The sequence below is a fragment of the Canis aureus genome, chromosome 17 (genome assembly GCF_053574225.1).
Source record: "Canis aureus isolate CA01 chromosome 17, VMU_Caureus_v.1.0, whole genome shotgun sequence".
NCBI lineage: Eukaryota > Metazoa > Chordata > Mammalia > Carnivora > Canidae > Canis > Canis aureus.
Genome location: NC_135627.1, coordinates 49,518,957 through 49,537,309, shown reverse-complemented (window position 1 = coordinate 49,537,309; position 18,353 = coordinate 49,518,957). Strand labels below are relative to the sequence as shown.

Below are 18,353 nucleotides of genomic sequence, written 5' to 3'. Positions count from 1 at the left end.
CTTTACTTTAGTATAAAGTCTTGATAACTTGTTATTTTTCCTTTAGGTGGTAGAGATTTACTGTTAATATTAAAATTCTTATTTCCTTGAAGTATCCTGAATAATAGGACTTACACACTGGATATAAAAGACTAATGCCCCCCCCCCGGCCCCCCGCACCATGATATATAATCTGTTATAAGAAGCAGTTTAGTCACTTATTGAAATTAAGTATCAATTAATAAATACGTCTATGTTTTTATCCGGACATGATTGATTTTTAAAAATTTTTGTGAATATATTATCTATCCACCTTTCTTAATCTAATACACTCTTTGAGAATCTAATTCTAGATGAACTTGCCATACATGCTTATTTTACATTTATTTTCCTTGTTATCTCAGTATCTTGAGTCATAAAAGTATGCATAATGGGAATAATTACTCTTAAGCTTGTGTGCCCTTTATTTCACAGTGCATTTAAAAGACCCAGTCTATAAAAGAGTGACTTCCTTTTTCTCTGAAATAACTACCAGTTCAAGGTGTTTATTGGTGACAGCATGGTCCATTAACAGAATCTCCTAAGACTTGCACTGCTATGATGAACAGATTTTGCTGCGGAAGAAACGTCCCAGGCAATAAAAATATAATTTCTTTTCAGAATCATTACCCTCAGCAATTAAAGCTTTTAAAAGTAGAGAACTCATATTTTCAAGTTTTTTTCACTAGGTGATCAGATTTTTTTAAAAATAGGGTGTAAATGAGGAAGTTAGAGTTGGATATTTTACTCTTACAAATTAGTTTCTAAGCTGATTTGCACTTTGAATTTAGTCTGAGCTACTAAAGTAATCTTGCTCTTTTAAGAGTAACTCTAGTGTAAAGATTTGCAATTTTAAATGCTTATAATTTTAAAAAGTCATTCGTAACTTCTGTTGATAATAGTATATAAAACTAGGTATCTTGGAATAAGTGCCATTTGGAAAGACTGAAGTTCCTTATGTTAATTACTGAGAAGTCTCAAAAGTAAAAATCCGATAACATCCAAAAAAAGGACATTAAAGGAGGAATCCTCAGAGAACTTGAGCTTCTGATACAATGGGTGCTTGGGGGTATGATGAACCAGGATAAAGCCTGGGTTCTCTCCAAGATGGAATCTAACAAAAGATCCTCCTGCTCCCACAACACGTGTGTGCCGCGGATCCAGGATAGTTGGAAGTGATGATACGAAGAAAGACTTGGAGTCTCAATGAATCTTAATCTGGAGGGCAGGGGGACCATGGCTCAGACTCAGACTCAAACCGCACTCGGGTTTGGACTCTGAGGCTTTGTCTCCTCCAGTTTTCATTAAAAGCCAACAGGTTGGGCAGCCCCGGTGGGACAGCGGTTTAGCGCTGCCTGCAGCCCGGGGTGTGATCCTGGAAACTTGGGATGGAGTCCCGTGTCGGGCTTCCTGCATGGAGCCCGCTTCTCCCTCTGCCTGTGTCTCTGCCTCTCTCTCTCTCTCTCTCTCTGAATAAATAAATAAACAAATAAATAAATAAATAAATAAATAAAATCTTAAAAAAAAAAAAAAGCCAACAGGTTGGCTATAGGAATGATTAATGCTTTAGGGAAGCAGAGAAAAACATGTTTACTTCAAAAAGTGTAAGAATAGGCTGTGGATTCAAGGAGGAGGGAGTGGAGGAGCTGTATCTGGAGAACAATGTGGTCAAGAGTCAGAGTGACATGACTATCTTGATGTTTTAGTACTTAGGAGAGGGAAGAAAGAAGTTTCCTTGGAAAATATGTAACACCTAATGGACCTCATATGATTTTTGTAGTTCAGAATTACCCTACTTTGTAGCAAAAATATACAAAGAAAAACTAAACAAACCAAAGAAAATTTAAAAAATAGTCCATCTCAAGGTGAGAATCTAATTGTAGTTTTCCCAGTCAGTGCTATTCTTGAGTAATCAACAGATATAAAGACAAATCCTTTCTGAAAGAATGTAACTTAAGCTCAGTGTCATAGTACTTCTACAAAGTTCCAAGAAAAAATGACTTGAAATTTAAAAAATCATATGCATGTACATTATAATGCACTTAAAGTGGAGAGGGAAAAAAAAGGTAATAGATGAGAACTTACAAAAGCTTTATGCTTTAGAAAATAAAACTTGTATTTTAATAAAGGTAACACCAAAAAATAGGTTTTTAAAATTTCAAGTAAGGATGAGAAAATTACATGTAAAGGATCAAATAAATAGAAAAAAAATGGAAAAATCTAGAAATAAAATACAATAGTTGACTATACAATTGGTGGATTAGAGTTAAAGTTAAATCATGCAATTAAATACTACACAGTTAAAATAAAAGCACACAATGAATAGATTATAGTATACATAACAGATTGAACAAAATGTATAGAGAACTGGTGGACCAAAGGTAGGGTGGAGGGCAGGGAAATCTGAAGAACTTAAATCAATATTCCAACTCAGAGAGAGAAAGAAGAGTTTCCACTGAATGCTAGTATGAAAAAGAGATCACAAAATAGAAAATAGAATGATAAGATACAACAGAAAACTTACTGATGTTATATAAAAAGTAAAAATGAGAATGGAGAAGCTAGAATATTTGAAGATATAATGAATAACAATTTTATAGGATTATTGAAAGAATTTCACCAAATTCTAACAGGATAAATAATAGTTAATACATAGATAATCATTGTAAACTAATATGAAGAAAATAAGAAAACATTAAAATTAGAGGGAAAAATGACCTATGATGAGTCTGAACAAAACACAAAATAGTTTTATTCTGCTTCTAAGTCACACACCTAAGTTTAAGACTGATTTATGCTTAAATTATAAAATACAAATTAGAATTACCCAGCAAATACAAGAGAATAAAACTGAAGTAATTATATAATTTCAGTTAGGTAGATTTTTAAGGGAAAAACATTTTGAGTTTAAAAAATGTAACTGTGTAATATGAAAAGCTGCTCAATATACGAGGAAGCTATAATAACTCTAAGTATATATGTAAGAATAACACTCAAAGATATAAAGCATATTTTATAGCTCTTTCATATGAGAAATTGATAAATATACCAACATATAGCAAGAGACTTAAAAGTACCTTCATAAGGTATTGATATATGCTCAAAACCAAAACAACAAAAAATGATTGCTGTATATAATGTTTAAGGAATATTATTTATAAGCTTTTATATTTGTAAACATATCTAGACATGTGTCTGCTAAAACATATTTTCGAGTACACATAGGATATTTATAAAAATTGACCTATGCTAAGCCATAAAAATGAGCTTAACAAATTTCAAGTAATTAATGTTATTTGTGTCCATGCTACAACTATGTAAGCATTAAAATAAATAAATAAATAAATAAATAAATAAATAAATAACCAACCAACCTACCCTTAGTCATCTATTCTAAGCAATTTTTCTAGCATTCAACTAAAAATTACAAGATATGCAGAAGGATAAGAGAAAAAGTCTGAAGAGACAAAGCAAGTCAAAGAGTTAGACTCAGATATGATACTGATGTTGGAAAGATCAGACCAGAAATTTGAAGTATTTCTGATTAGTGTATTAGGGGTTCTAATGGAAAAAGTAGACAGAATGCAAAATCAGATAATTTCAGAGAGAAATGGAAATTAACAAAAAATAGTTTTAAAATGATGGAAACCAGAAAGAGTAAGAGAGATAAAGAATGCCTTTGATATGCTTATCTGTACTGTGGACAAATCTGTCAAAATTATAAGTGGTTTTCAAGATAGGTCAACAAAAAATAAAAATTACAACTTTTACATTTAAAACTCAGATAAAATGATGTACGTTTTTGGCATTTTTAGATCTCTTTAATATCTTCAGTAATAATGTCAGTGATTCTAATAAATCATAAACATATTTTCTTGAATTTTTTATTTATTATTTTAAATGAGGTACAATTTCCTTTTTTTATTATTTTATTATGTTAAGTGCTTCCTTAACAATTTCCCCCAAGATATGAGCTGAAACACTTTTGAAAAATGTGGTTTCCCTGAAGCTCAATTAAATCAGCAGTATTGTTAAGCTTGGTAATATACAGAGGAATATCTAGCTTAACCTTACTGTATGTTTCATGATTATAAATAATCATTAGGATGCATTTTCATCAAAACTTCATTAGGGTCTTTTCATAATTATGGCTATAATTTATTACCATCCATTTAAATTATGTTCCTGAGCATCTTAACTCTCAACAAATAGAAAAAAAAAATAGATTTTATATCTTTATTTTTGAGAAGAGCACTGCAGCTCAATATCAGCCAGCTACAAGTAGCCAGGTCAGGATTCGTTAGTTGTCTGAAATTTTTTTTTTTTTTTTTTGAAATTTTGATAATTATTTTCCTAACAATCCTGTCAGGACAGTAACAAAATGAAAGTGGTTTAAGTAACGAACTACATTATGTTAGTTAATTTTACTATTTTTGTCAAAGTTCTAGTCAAGACAATTGTAATAAATGAATTGGCTGTGTATCTGTTATGTTTAATCAGGACACACAGATTTGGTTAAAATTGGAGAGTTAATTGTATTCTTTTTCATTAGAGAAGAACATATCATTATGGGAAAGGGATTATGAGGGAAAATTTTTAAAAAAGTGAGCAACAGACATTGATAGTTACAAAATTGGAAAATAAGTGAGACATATCTAAAGAAAGCAATTCAAATAATAGTAGTCATTTTACTGATGCAATAAATTGCAGCATTTTATTACCATAAACTGCAGGAATTTTTTTAAATTTTCTAAAATATTAGAAATTTAAGCTGAATACAGTAGGCATTTAAAAATATTTTTAGTAATTCACCTACAAAAAATGATGGTCTGACATTTTGAAAAGAGTGTGGGTTTTGGAATTGAATCTATACTCAAATCCCCATACTGTCATTTATTGTTTTAGCTGTATGATATTAGGCTAGTTATTTAAACATTTTAAAAATGGATGTAGGGATCCCTGGTTTAGCACCTGCCTTTGGCCTGGGGCGTGATCCTGGGGTCCCAGGATCAATTCCTGCATCAGACTCCCTGCCTTGAGCCTGCTTCTCCCTCTGCCTATATCTCTGCCTCTCTTTCTCTCTCTGTGTGTCTCTCATGAATAAATAAATAAAATAAATAAAATCTATAAAAAAAAATAAAAGTAGACGTAATATCCTAAGGCAAAGAAAACGAAAGCAAAACTAAACTGTTGGGACTATGTTGAAATAAAAAGCTTTTGCAGAGTGAAGGAGACTATCAACAAAACAAAAAGGCAACCTACTGAATGGAAGAAGATATTTGTAAATTATAAATTTGATAAAAGGTTAATATCCAAAGTATATAAAAAACTATACAACTCCACACCAACAAACCAACAATCAGATTACAATTCAGCAGAGAACCTGAAAAGACATTTTCCCAATGAAGACACACAGATGGCCAACAGACACATGAAAAGATGTTCAACATTACTAATTTTCAGGGAAATGCAAATCAAAACCCCAATGAGATATCTGTCACTTTACATCTGTCAGAATGGCTAGAATTAAAAAGACAAGAAATAGCAAGTGTTGGTGAGGATTTGGCTAAAGAGGAACCTTCAGGCACTGTTGGGAATGTAAATTGGTATAGACACTGTGGAAAACAGTATGGAGTTTCCTCAATAAATTGAAAATAGAAGCACCCTATGATCCAGCAATCTCACTACTGGGTACTTAGCCAAAGAAAACAAAAACACCAATTAGAAAAGATATATGTACTCCTGCCTGTGATTATTGCAGCATTATTTACAATAGCCAAGTTTTGGAAGCAACTTAAGTGTTCATGGATGGGTAAATGGATAATCTTAGAGGGTATTATGTTTTCTTTTTTAAGATTATTATTATTATTATTATTATTATTATTATTATTCATGAGAGACACAGGGAGAGGGGCAGAGACACAGGTAGTGGGAGAAGCAGGCTCCTTACAGGGAGCCTGATAAGGGCCTCAGTCCTGTACCCCCAGGATTACACCCTGAGCCGAAGGCAGATGCTCAACTGCTGAACCACTGAGGCAGCCCTAGAGGGTATTATGTTTAGTGAAATTGCACTAAGAAAGGCAAAAATATGATCCCACTCTTCTGTGGAATCTAAAAAACAAAGCAAATGAAGAGACAAAAATGCAGAATCAGAAGTATAAATACAAAGAACAAAGTGATGGTTGCCAGAGGGGGACGGGCTAGAGGGATGGGCACAATGGGTGAAGGGGAGTGGGAGGTACAGGCTTCCAGTTATGGAATGAACAAGTCATGGGAATAAAGGCACAGCATAGGAACTATGGTCAATAATAATGTCATAATTTATGAAAACAGATAGTAGTAGTTGTACTTGTGGTGAGCATAGCATAACATGTAGAGATGTTGAATTCCCATTTTGTACCTGAAACTAATGTAACATTGAGTGTTGACTGTACTCAAAAACTTTTCTTTTTTTTTTTTTAAGGGCATAATATCAGCCTCATCCCAACTCCTATAGGTTTGTTGTAAGGTTAAATGGGATATTAGATGCATGTAAATCACCTAATTCAGACTTGTTTCTTCTTAGTCAATTGTAATAGCCTTTATGGCTTAAGAGAAACTGTATAGTGGACTCGTAAAAGTTTTTATGAACATAGATTTTATATTTTAAAATAAATTGAAATTATCTCCAAAATAAGTTGTCAGACCTGTGCATACCTTTTAATACTTCTGAGTAGGTAAATATACTGATCTTTATTAATTTTGGGGAATTATGCACATAATTTAGGAAAAAAGTTATTTTCTGTTCCACAAATAGCAAACATGCTTTCCTTAAGGCATTGAGGATAGGCTAAGAATTAAACTCATTCCAAGAAATACATGTATGTATTTAATTATATTTGTATTATATATATTTATATATTTACATATAATTTTTTGATTTCCTGAAATTCTAATCCATGTATAATGAAAGATATAGAGTAGAATACATCATCATGTTTGAGGTGAGTGCTGTCACTTTAAACATCTATTTTGAAAGTATATATCAAACGTACTTTAGGTTGACTTTTTTATAATTACTAATTATTACTCTAATTCACCTATAATTACTATAATTACCTTATTCATAATTAGGGCACCAAAGGCCCAATTAAGGTCCCAATTAAAGGCTAAGACTGTATGGTTCCTAATATTTGAACTGAGACTGAAGAAAGGGGTTAGGAGCCATCTCAGAATGGCTGCTAATACCTCAAGAGCTTCCTTTCAGGTTACAGGAATGAAAATACTGAAGAAATTTAACTAATTCAAGTAGAACCACAATGGGATCATGTTTATTTGTATTCTTGCTTAAACATTTTAAAAGTAACTATTTTCTGTTTTCCCTTTGTCTTGTTTTATTATATGGAAAATGATATTTACCAATTTTGATTTTTAGTACTGACATTTTCAGATCTACTTACCAAACTAGCCTTCTTAACTCTTTTTATTTTTTATTTTTCAATCATACTTTCAGTGGCTTATTGTGGCTGCTGCTATTGTTATATCATCATTGTCATCATCCTTATGAAATGTGATTCACTCCAAGAAGCTAGAAATCCAAATAACAGAATCCATTTATCTCAATTTTACTGTTTTTGTAAATTTACTCCAAGCATTACATATATTTTCTATTATGTACTAATCACAAGGGGCAGTGAATTTTTTAAAATATTGAGAAAAAAAAAACTTTCTTTGTCAGTTTTTAGTAGTCCTCAGCAACGAAATTAGAATGAAGAATGAATGTAAACTAGGTGTTTATTACACCACACTTTCTTTGCTGGAAGCTGTTCCCAGTGGCCTTATTTTCAGAAACACCTATAACAGAGCAGCATCAAACTATAGAAGACACATATTGCATAGCCTAGGATGTGATGGTGAGACAGATCTGAACCACCACTGACTTTTTAAAAGCAGTATAAAAACTCATTTTGTAAATAAACAGGTCATAAAACTGAGCACAAGTAGGCCACTAATCAAATACCAGTTATCTTTTCAAAGAATTCAGATGTAAAATATTTTGAGTCAAACTTGATTTCATTTCACCACCATAAGTAGAAATTACACATGAGCTTCTTAACAGGATTTTACTTGGATCAAAGTATTCATCCAAAATGAAGATTGATCTGAGCAACTGTGATCTTTGTGCCATAGTCATGTTTCAGTATTATAAGCTAAGAAGGTTTATAGATATGTATATATAACTGAGTTTGACTGAGTTCAAGGCTAATTAAATGCAATATCAGAGCCATTATTTGAAGAACCATGGATAATACAGGCAAAAATACTGTCATCATCCTTTCAAATTATAAAATATTGTTCATTGTATATTCATTATATTTAGGCAACTCATTCAGAAATACCTTCAAGATTTATGTGTTCCAAACTTCTTGAAGGCTTCTAAGAAACTACAGCTAATGCATATCTTTAAGATAGTAGTTAATTGAAGCACAGGGACATATCCTGTTTTATGAAAACATAATGTCATGTACTCTTACTTGGAAACCAAGTTAATTGCCCAAGGAGGACTAACATTTTAAAGGTAGACTGTGAAGCTACATCATATAAGTTTGAAAATGAGTTTTGAATTCAGAGTCACCTTGAACTTAAATATTAAAAATATAAGATTGGTGCCCATCATTATGTTTTAGCTTGAGGGTATAAAATGCACTGATTTAACCATGGATCATTTAAGTCCCATAATTCATTGTAACTAAAGTTCTCATCTTATTTAAAAAGAGAATGAGAGTAGTAGGTAAAATAATATAATGTTTGAGATATTGGCTACTGGACTCAAGACTGTTGGTTTGAAGCTGTTTAAAGATTATGAGAAATTAGGAAGCCACTTAATCGCTTTGTCTTACAAATTCTGTGAATAGGAGTATATTAGTACTCCTGTTTTGTGGATTAAGTGGTCTACATATAGAAAACACTTAGAACTGCCTGCCATGCAGTACCTAATATATCTAATTATTGCTATTACTCCTATTTTATTACCATGATTAATGTTGCACATATGTAAGTCCATCCCAGGGGGATTTGAGTATTTACTGCTAAGAATGTTGTAGATGGAAGAATAAACAGTTGATGTAATAACAAATGGTATGAAGCACATGAACCCAACAAAATTTGGTATCTAATACTACATAGTCACACCCTATTCTGTTTTTTCTTTTTTTTTTTTTTAAGATTTTATTTATTAGAGCACAAGCAGTGGGGAAGGATAGAGGGGAAAGCAGACTCCCCACTGAGCAGGGAGCCAGATGTGGGACTTGATCCCAGGACCCTGGGATCACAATCTGAGCCGAAGGCAGACGCTTAACTGACTGAGCCACCCAGGTGCCCATTCACACCCTCTTCTAAGATTAGAGTAGGAGGTATTTTGTGTCAGTAAATAACTGAAGAAAAATATAAGTAAAGCACACAAATGAAATGTTTCTGAGCATAACTGTTATAAAGTCAGAAATGAAACAGTGTTGAATTCTGGGCAAGCAAGACTGAGGTGTGAGGAGGACTATTAAAAGCATACAACCAAGAATAATTTTAAAGGCCTGAGACTGGAAGATTTAAATCAAGGAATGACATTTCTTTTCTTTATAGGGTCAATATGTCAATATGTCGATAAAGTTAAAATATTTTTAAATGCCCAATAATATATCATGTTTTATATGCAGATAATATTCTGTATGAATTCCCAAGTATAAATATTAAAATGAAAATTTAACTTCTGGTAAAAATATTAAGTATCAATACAGAACTCAAAAATGATAACAGATAATTTTTGTCAAGCACATATTTTTTGTTTGGAAATGTAATAAGCATGTTATAGGAATCATCATACATGTCTGGAAAATCCTATAAAGAAGTACACCTTATCAGAAATATTCTTGAACTAACTTTATAGACATAATTTACATATAATAAAATTTTCTATTTTTAAGTGTATACGTCACTGAGTTATGAAAAGAATGCATAAAACAGCACCACTGTTAAGATACATTACTAGCAATAAAACATAAAGTTAAAATTTAAATGTACTATACACAACAGTATCCAAAACATGGAATATTTGATGATGAGTACAATTAAATATGTACAAGATCTGTAGACTAGAAATTACAAAATATTGCTCAAAGAAGCAAAGTAAGATTAAGTAAATTAAGTGATATATACCATGCTCATGGATTGGTGGAATCCAAATTGTTACACTCTTTTGCGTGAAACTGACAAAATAATGTCATTTTGGTAATAAGCAGAAATGAATCTTTGAAAAGAAATTATTACTTTGTAGGTGGAATTGGCCCTTGTGCCTACATAGCCCTATTTTTTTTTTAAGATTTTATTTATTTATTTACAAGAGACAGAGGCAGAGACATAGGAAGAGGGAGAAGCAGACTCCCTGTGGGGAGCCCAATGCGGGACTTGATTCCAAGATCATATCCTGAGCCAAAGGCAGCTGCTCAACTGCTGAGCCTCCCAGGCATCCCTACATAGTCCTATTGATTGATCAATACTTTAATATCATCTCAACCAGTTTTAGCATAATTCTCCTAGTACTGTGTTGTCCAACATTTTAGCCTTGAACCACAGTTATAATTTTTTGTCAGTACCCTAGACACTTCATGGCAAATGCCATTTTGAAGAGCTCACTTAGCCCTTGAGACCACTAGTGCAAGTCATTTGTATTTCTGCTGCAGTTCTCTGAGTGATAACCACTCCTCTTCAAGCAACCCCTAAAGAGAACATACCTCACTTGGTGCCTGCTAAGCTACAAGGGCAGATGGCTATTTTATTATTAGTTCCTGGTGAAATATGAAATTTCTGAGCAAGCTTTAAAGATTTCCTTATTGTAAAAGTGTAAAAGTCTGTTTTTCTTATTAAAGTTTTTTTAAATAAAGTTTTAATCTAATACTAAAATTGATTCTGCATATGGACCTAGAACAGACCTGACAGGTCCCTTTTATGTGCAGCAAAAAATGTCTAAATGTTACACTACAGATTTTTCATATTGTAGGAAATGCATGACAAATCTTTAGTGATAGGGGAAAGGCCTCTAGGTCTTCAGACATCAGTTTTAAAAGACAGATTGTTATGCCTATAAATTTGTCTCTCCTGGAACTGACATCCAAGGTCCCAGTCTTTTTTTCTATTCATTGAAGATTGTGTATGCAATTCCTATAGCACACTCTATTCCATTCTTTGCAAGAAATGTTCGACCATTAATATTACAGAGACAGCAAGACACCTTGCCTACTACCAAAAAACGAAAGGGAGAAGTTAAAAGAGAGGGCACAATGTACCACACCTATCAACATTTTAATAAAAAACAAAAGTTTAATTACAAAGAAAGTTACTTGCTATGTTAATTACAGTCAAGAAAAAGAAAATGCTATATATCTAATTTAGAAGAATAATGTAATGTTATATAATGACATTTTTTGGTAAAAGTCATTTGAGTTTGTTTTTTAGTAATTTCAAAACAATTAAACTGATTTTTCCTCTGTGGCTTTGTGCTGAGATTCAATAAATGATATCCTTGAAGTTCAGATATAAAAAATATAATTATAGGTCTCCATCTCAATGAAACAATTGTTTTTTTTTTGTTGTTTTTTTTTATCATAATTGTCACATTGAAGATTGGCCAACCAATTTGACACTGGAAGTCTTATGTCTATAAGAAGAAACTTGGCTGAATCATTAAGGAAGTTTTTGATTTGGAGGATTCACATAGCTTTTAATATCATATTCATTCATAATAATGAAATCTGATGGATTATTTCTTTGCCCATTTATCTGTGATTTCATATAATATCTGGAAGATCTTAGAATTATTTTGTTTCTGATTAAGTATATTAATAATGGGTTACTGCCATAGTCATATGGCATGTTCTTCACTAGCAAAGCCTAATTTTTTTTTTTTAATTTTAAAACAAAAAAAGACTAAAAATTTTAGGGCACCAACAAATGTTAGCAGAGGCTTATCTTTTTTTCTATGTAAAAAAAATAAATTAGATTTAGACAGTACTCTGGTGGTTTTAACTATCTGATTGTTATTTCAGTTTTATGCTGTTTTTCTCTATATGTTCAAATAAAACAGAAAATCTGAAGTTTCAGAGAGTAGATTCAAAGAATTTGTCACTTGATCCAGAACCTGTTTCAAACTGGTAAGGTCTGCTTACTCTGCTTTTATGACTCTTTTGAATAAAAATAGTTTCTGATGAGTTCCAATCATATTTGTTATTTAATATGAGGTGGATTTGATGAGAAAGTTTTCTATACTCCAATAGCATCATGAAATAACAATAGAGATTTAAGTCAAGAAACTATTAGCCATTATAATTTCCAGTGTTCCAGTGATGAGGAAAAAAAAAATCTCTTGGATACACAGAACAGATTGATGGTTGCCAGAGGCAGGGAGTGGTGGGTGGACAAAAGTAGGTGACAGTAGTCACAATTTACAACTTTCCAGTTATAAAATAATTAAGTGTTGGAGATGTGATGTACAGTGTGGTGACTATGGTTATTAATACTATAATGTATATTTAAAATAAGTTTCTACGAGAGTAAATCTTAAAAGTTCTCATAAGAAATACGTTTTTGTACCTATATATAGTGATGGATCTTAACTGGACTTATTGTGGTAATCATTTCACAGTATATACATATATTGAATGATGTTGTACACTTAAAACTAACATAATATGTCACTTACACCTTACCAAAATGAGTAACAAGAAGATATAGCCCAATTTAAAAAAAAAAATAGGCAAAAGATTTGAATAGATACCTGGCTCAAGAAGATATATGGAGAGCAAGTTACACATAAAAGGACACGTGATGTCATTAGTCATTTGAAAAATGCAAATTCAAACAATGAGATAGCAGTATACATCCATTAGATTGCTAAAATAAAAAAGACTGACAAATTTAAGTGCTGAAGAAGATATGGAGCAATGTAAATCTCATAGTATTAGTTGAAATGCAAAATATTACAAATTTGTCATTTGGTAGTTTCTTTAAAATATAAAATTGCAGCTGCCATATACTGCAGTCACTCTACTTCTAAGTATTCATCAAAGGAAAATAAAGTACATATACACATATGGAAACATGTACAGTGATGTTTCTAGCAGCTTTATATGTAATAGCCCCAAACTCCAAATGTCCATTAATAGGTGGATATTCTACTGGATAGAAAAATTGTGGCACATCTATTTAAGTAATGTAATTCAGAAACACTAAGGAATGAACCACATTGTTGATACATGTGACTAAATGACTGGATCCCAAAGTAATTATGCTGAATGAAAGAAACCAAACTAAAAAGAGCATATTCTATAGCATTTAATTTATATGCAACCAGAAAATTCAAATTACTCCATAATAGAAGCATATTAGTAATTGACTGAAAATTGAGGGGGAAGTATAGGAATTGATAAAGTGACACAATGAAAATATTTGAAGGGTAATCAATGTGTTCATTACTTTGACTCAAAACTTTTAAATATTTTATGAGAATATATTTTAAACAAACTTAATTTCTGGAGAGTTTTAGATTTACAGAAAAAAAATTGTAAAGATAAGGCAAAGAGTTTTCATATTCCTCATACTCATTTCTTCCATTATTAACATCTTCAATTTATATGATAAATTTGTTACAATAAATGAACCAATGTCAATACCTTGCAATTAAGTAAGTCATCTCTAAATTTCCTCATCTTTTTCCCTAATGTCTTTTTCCCTGTTCCAGGATCCTATCCAGGATAACACATTATCCTTAGTTGCCATATCTCCCTGGGCTCTGAGCTATGACCATTTTCCAGACTTTCCTTGTTTTTGATGACTTGAGAGATTTTATGAGCAGTGGTCAGGTATTTTGTAGAATGTCAGTCAATTGGTATTTCTCTGTAGTTTTCTTATGGTTAGACTAGGGCTATGTTTTTTTGGGAGGAAGGATACAAAGGTAAAGTTCCATTTTCATTACATAATACCAAAGGTACATGCTATGAACATGATTTATCATTAGTGATGTTAACCTTGATCCTTGTGTTTGTCAGATGTTTGTTTTCCCCCCTTTGCATACTGTATACTTTGGAGAAAACTGCTATTTGCAGCTCACACTATGTTTCTGTTACTATGTCTAAATTTAATTTATTGTGATCTGAGAACACACTTTGTAAGATTTATTTTCAGTTTCTTTAGATATGCTTTATGCCTAGGAATTTGGTATATCTTGGTGAATGTTCTTTCAGTCTTGAATATGTATTCAGTTGTTGGATGAGTATCTATAAATATTAATTAGATTATGCTTACTAGTGCTGATCACACTAACCTTTGTTCATTTTTTACATTCTTATTCTGTCAATTACTGGCAGATAGTAGGCATTAAAGTCTCCAGTTATAATAGTGATTTTGTCTACTTTTTCCTCTCAGTTCTGTCAGTTTCTACCTCATAGATTTTGATGCTCTATTTTAACTGCTACATGCATGTTTGAAACTGTTAGGTATTCTGTGAGAATTGATCCCTTTATCATTTTGTAGTTCTACTCTTTAGCTCTGACAATTTTTCTTCTTCTGAAGTCTCCTTTGTTATTTATTTATTTATTTATTTATTTATTTATTTATTATTTATTTTTGAAGATTTTATTTATTTATTGAGACAGAGAGAGAGAGAGAGAGAGGCAGAGACACAGGCAGAGGGAGAAGCAGGCTCCACGCAGGGAACCCGACGTGGTACTCGATCCGGGATCTCCAGGATCACACCCCAGGCTGCAGGTGGCACCAAACCGCTGTGCCACTGGGGGTGCCCTCTCCTTTGTTTTAAATTAACATAGCTGTTCTATCTTTCTTTTGATCAATATTAATGTGATATATATTTCTTCATCCTTTTCCTTTTAACCTATTGAGTCTTTATATTTAAAATGAGTTTCTTTTAGATGAGATTCATCTTTATGTGTTAACCTACTCTGACAGTTTGTTTTTAATTGGTATATTTAAACTATTTACATTTAAAGGAATTATCCATATTGTTGGCTTATTAATATCCACCATTTTTGTTTTTGTTTTCTATTTGTTTCATTTTTTCTTTTTCTTTTTTCCCCAGTTTTGAGTTTTGTGGTTTTTTAAATAAGGTTGTTCTTTTTTTTTTTTTTTAAGATTTTATTTATTTATTAATGAGAGACACAGAGACAGAGAGGAAGACACAGGCAGAGGGAGAAGCAGGCTCCATGGAGCCCAACATGGGACTCGATCCCGGGTCTCCAGGACCATGCCCTGGGCTGAAGATTTTTAAATTTTAAAGATTTTAAAGATTTTATTTATTTATTAATGAGAGACACAGAGACAGAGAGAGAGGCAGACACAGGCAGAGGGAGAAGCAGGCTCCAGGGAGCCCAACATGGGACTCGATCCTGGGTCTCCAGGACCATGCCCTGGGCTGAAGGTGGTGCTAAATTGCTGAGCCACCCAGGCTGCCCAGATTTTTGTGTTTTAACAGCAGTTTGTATGGTTATCTTTTATCTCCTCTCTTAAAATATATTTAAAAATTTTAATAGTTACCCTTGAGTTTGCAATATACATTTTTAACTAATCTAGCCCACTTCAAATACCACTATGTTATTTCACATGTAGTACAGATACCTTTCAACAGAATATTCCCAATTCCTTCTTCCTGTCACTTTTGACATGATTGTCTTTCATTTTACTTACCTGTTTGCTGTAATGATATTATTATTGTTACTTTAAATATTTCTTTTAGATCAGTTAAGAATAAGAAAAAAATATCTTATTACTTTTATTTTTTTTCTCCTCGGATGTTCATGTTTCTACATAGATTTAAATTTCTGATCCATATTATGCCTTGTACCTGAGAACTTATTTTAATATTTTTTGAAAGATGAGTCTACTGGCTATTATTAATTTCTTCAGTATTTTTCATTTCATTTTTTCCCCTTTCTTATATATAGCAATACATATCTACTAAGCCTGGTAGAGGCTGGTTAAGAGGTTGATGAATGAATGTTGAAATACCTATCTAATGGAATACTAGTGAAGAATAAAGAGAAATGCACTTGTGATGCATGCAGAATCACAGTTCAGTTGCTGAGACATTATGCTGAGCTGAAAAAACATGCATCACAAGTGCATTTCTCTTTATTCTTCACTACTATTCCATTAGATAGGTATTTCAATATTCATTCATCAACCTCTTAACCAGCCACTACCAGGCTTAGTAGATATGTATTGCTATATATAAGAAATGGGAAAAAAAGAAAAAAAAGTACTAACTCTTGCACCCATTTTCAAATATGAAGTCTAAAAACCACAAAAACTGTATAATGACAATTTAGAAAAGTAAGCAAAAAGGAGAAGTATTGATTGGAAAGGTAAATGAAGGAACTCTACAAATTTTTCATATCTTATTAGAGGTGTAGACTGCATGGTTGAACACATTGGTCAAAACTCATTGAGCTTTGCATATATGCATCTCATTGTTGGCCAAAACCAAAGTGAACAAATGAAAAAAATCCCTAAAATTCTATGAAATGGTTATAGTTACTTGTTTTCTGGCAATGGAAAGAATGGAAATAGTCCCTGCCTTTATTGAACTTATGAAGGGAATCATTTAACAATAGTTCAAAGTATTATCCATTTTTTAAAGGAGAAGTAAAGGATACTATGACCATATAAAAGCTTGGGTCTACCCTACTTTTTCCTAGCTGTAGAATGGCTGCATTTTCTTTTTGCCAATTATTACTATATCTTGTTCATATCTTGATATTAGTTATAACTACTGGTCTAACTATGAATTGTCACATTCTGGATTTATATTTTAGTAGGAAGTAAAGTTAGAGATCACCTAACCTAACTTTTCTAAGTTAAGTTTTGAAAAACTTTTATATCTCTCGACTCTGCTCCCTGGCAGAGTTCTAGGCTGATATTCAACCGTGGCGGTGATGTGAATAGGAGAATCGATTATTTTCATAGGTTTCATATTCTGAAAGCATAGTGATAGTCATTTCCTTGGCAATGGGAATGTTTTAATGTAAATTTATCCTTGAAAAGGAGTCAGTTATTTACTGCGAAATTGACTGTAGCAATTGCTGAGGTTACATAGTGAAACGGCAATTCTGTTTTACTAGTTAATAGCTGCATTCCTGTCACTTACCAAGGGAAAATAAAATAAAACAACTACAAAAACAGCTCATGGTGCTGCTGTAACTGAATCTTGTTTGTACTCTGAAGAGTCTCCATTCAAAACTTTCTATCTAAAAGGCACCTTGGTAACTAACCGATTATTATATAGATCTCCTAATTCCTTAAATTCCCATTTAATCTTCATTGCCTGATGTTATGGGCTTACTGTATCAGGTGACTAAGTTTTGGTTTGTGAACTTTGTTTCTTTTTTCCTTATTAGCATACAAAGTAGGGTGCCTGGATATCTCAGCAGTTGGGTGGCTGCCTTTGGCTCAGGCCGTGATCCCAGGATCCCGGATCGAGTCCCGTAACGGGCTCCTGCAAAGGGCCTGCTTCTCCCTCTGCCTGTGTCTCTGCCTCTCTCTCTCCCTCTCTGTCTGTCATGAATAAATACATAAATCTTTTAAAAAATATACAAAGTAGAATCACTTCCACTTACTAATATATTTCCCTCTTTTAAAGCATATTTTTCCTTCTTCATAGTATAATTACAATCATATATTAAGACCTTCTGCTGCTTCTGCTGATTATTGTGACAGCTTAATTTGATCATAAGGTTTCAGGTAGGCTTTAGGTGAAAACTCTTTAGACTTTTCCTCATTTCAATTCCATTTACTTTAGAGCAATCATTGCTTACTTTTTTTTTTTTTAAGATTTTATTTATTTATTCATGAGAGAAACAGAAAGAGAGGCAGAGACATAGACAGGAGGAGAAGCAGGCTCCCTGCAGGGAACCTGATGTGGGATTTGATCCCTGGGCCAGGATCACGCCCTGAGCTGAAGACAGTGCTCAACTGCTGAGCCACCCAGGCATCCCTCATCACTTACTTTTTAAAAACTTTTTTTAATTCATTCATTATCATATGTTCGTATTCTTCTTACTGAATCAGTTAAACTACTTCCTCTCTTGATTAAATGGATTCTCCAATGTAGGAAAGCTGTAATATCCTAAAAAGTATTCACAGACCCTTTGACACAGTAATTTCAAAGTGTTGTATGTCATGTTCTCTTTGATTTCATATATGTACATAAGTATCTGCATCACAAATTGTTTAAGTTCTTTGACTTTTAAATGCTGTTCTTTTTATTGTATTCTAACTGGTAGTTTGAGAAATATGATACT

The 18,353-nt window shown here is 32.4% G+C and overlaps 2 long non-coding RNA genes across 4 annotated transcripts in view; one reads left to right on the top strand and one right to left on the bottom strand.

Annotated features, from left to right (window-relative positions):
- Positions 1-18,353, top strand: part of LOC144287960 (uncharacterized) — a 132,839-nt gene that overhangs the window by 21,970 nt on the left and 92,516 nt on the right. The window lies entirely within an intron of this gene.
- LOC144287961 (uncharacterized) overlaps positions 1-18,353 on the bottom strand; it is a 48,312-nt gene that overhangs the window by 1,784 nt on the left and 28,175 nt on the right. Inside the window, exon 3 of the long non-coding RNA XR_013355855.1 lies at positions 7,458-7,585. This is a non-coding gene — a long non-coding RNA (uncharacterized LOC144287961). The remainder of the gene's footprint in view (positions 1-7,457; positions 7,586-18,353) is intronic.